The sequence below is a fragment of the Nothobranchius furzeri genome, chromosome 10, assembly GCF_043380555.1.
Source record: "Nothobranchius furzeri strain GRZ-AD chromosome 10, NfurGRZ-RIMD1, whole genome shotgun sequence".
In the NCBI taxonomy this organism is placed as follows: domain Eukaryota; kingdom Metazoa; phylum Chordata; class Actinopteri; order Cyprinodontiformes; family Nothobranchiidae; genus Nothobranchius; species Nothobranchius furzeri.
Window position 1 is genome coordinate 38,834,589 of NC_091750.1, and position 2,212 is coordinate 38,836,800.

Sequence of the window (2,212 nt, forward strand, 5' to 3'; positions counted from 1 at the left end):
TTTTTATGCTCGCTATTGCCCCCTCAGGCCCCTGTAACTAAAACATGTGTAAGTGTAACTTCTGCTGCCTCTTGGCCAGGACTTTTAATCTCAGTGGGACCTTCCTGGTTAAATACAGAATAAATATATAAATAAAAACTCTCAGGTGAAAAAATAGCCTGGAATGAATCCATCCATCCGGCGGACTTCCAGGTGAACATCGGATTAACACCAGCACCCATGCGGTCAACGACCAGGACCCTCCAGCCCCATAGGCCTGATTTCCATGGCGACTTTCAGCCAATGTCACGCAGTGACGTGGATCCGATCCCTCGGAGCAACAGCGTCGTTAGTATGCCGAACATATTCTTCATCCCTCTCCTTGGTTCCTGTTTATGCTTCTGCCTCTCTTCTGCGCTGGACGGGAGACTCTGGGATCAATACTATTAGGGTTGGGTTAAAAATCACCCCCAGGCCTTCTTTCTGCTGTCGCTGCGCCTCCATCAGCAGCAGAACTGATTCAACAAGTTCCAGGTTTAAGAAAACAAGAACTGGAGCTTTTACCAGAAATTATGTCCCGCTCCTCCAGTTAATAATTTACTTATCGTGTTCTTTCTTTGCTTCATCAGACTCCAAAACAAAAAACTTTAGAAGTGATGATGAAACCTAAAAGATGATATGATCCAGAGCCGACTGGGCTTCTACTCACTGAAGGTTTTCCTGTCATCAACACAAACGCCTGAGCTGCTTCAGACATGGCGTCACCACGGCGGCGACCCAAATGGAGAGAGGTGTTGAATCATCGTGTAACCCAGAAGCTAGAACCTTAATGAGGTATTAACTAATTGGCTTACTAATATGATCCATCCTCAATTTAGATAAAATATAAAATATAAATTAAGGAAATTAACAATACTAATTAATAGATATCTAATTAACTAATAGATAATTTCATAATGAATTATTGGAAGGGTGAATAACTAAAATAACGAGTTTAATATTAAACATCGGTTAAAACAAGAATCTTGAACATCACTAACAGAAACAGAAGAGGAAAGCTGTATACTATTGGTCCAGGTGGGAATCTGAAATTTCATTGGCTGAGAGAAATAAGTCCCGCCTCCGCGAAATAAAACCGTGCGACGCAGCTGAGCGAGAGGAGAGACAAACGGCTGTGCAGCACGCAGATACAGAAAGCAAAGACTGAGCGGTTAGAGAGAGAGAGAGAGAGAAAAAAAAAACAACGGTCGAGGCCGTGAAGAACCCTGATTTGGGTGCCGCATAGATAGAGGGAGAGGCGGACTTGACTCCTTCTAATAAGAGCTAGGAACTTGGAACCAACGCGATTTGTGTGGAGACGACAGAGTGAACCAATCCTCTGTAGGAGGGAACCGTTGGAGCGCGTTGGCTGGGTTTTTTTTTTTCCTTGGGTTTGATCCCGACTCCTATGATCACTCACTTGGAACGAGAACTGGATTTCTTCCTGACGAGGGAGATGGCGAGCCTTAACCACTGAACGAACCAGGACATCTCAAGTAACTGAAGAGCAGACTGCTCTCTTCTGTGAACAATCTCAACGGTGCGGTAGGAAAAAATCGCACCACCGGACTCTGACTTTCACCCCAAGCGTGGGGATTTGACTTGACGCCGGCTGACTTGTGACTCATATGATCAAATCTCATACCGAGCATTTTACTATTGTCGATTGTTTTCATCTGTTTTTGTGTGTTATCTTTATGTGTTATATTTCCCATTATTATTAAAATTTAGTATATAAACCGTTTCATGCTATACCCGTGACTCCAGTCATTCTTAAACAACCTCCAATTCTCCCCGAACCTAATTATTGGCCCATTTGTTTATTTTTTCTTTTAATTATCTTATTGTATCCTGTAATCCGGTTACATAAAACTTGGCGAGCCAGCCAGGAGAATTGTAGAGTTGTTACCTTAGCTAACCATTGACTGACATCATAAGAGTGCCTGGAGGTCACAGTGGTTTGCCATTTTGGCATTATTGGTACTTTTGAGTGTTTTAAAATGGAAGTTGTGAAAACAGAAAAGGTCAAAGTTTCAAATGCTGTTTTAATCAGTGGGTTAACTGATACAGACCTTGATAACGAAGTCTTTGGGTTTATGGAAGGATTCGGACCAGTTAACAGGCGCATTAAGTTACCAAACTGTGATCAGATTATTGTGGAGTTTCAACATGAAGCCACTGTTAAGGAATTAAA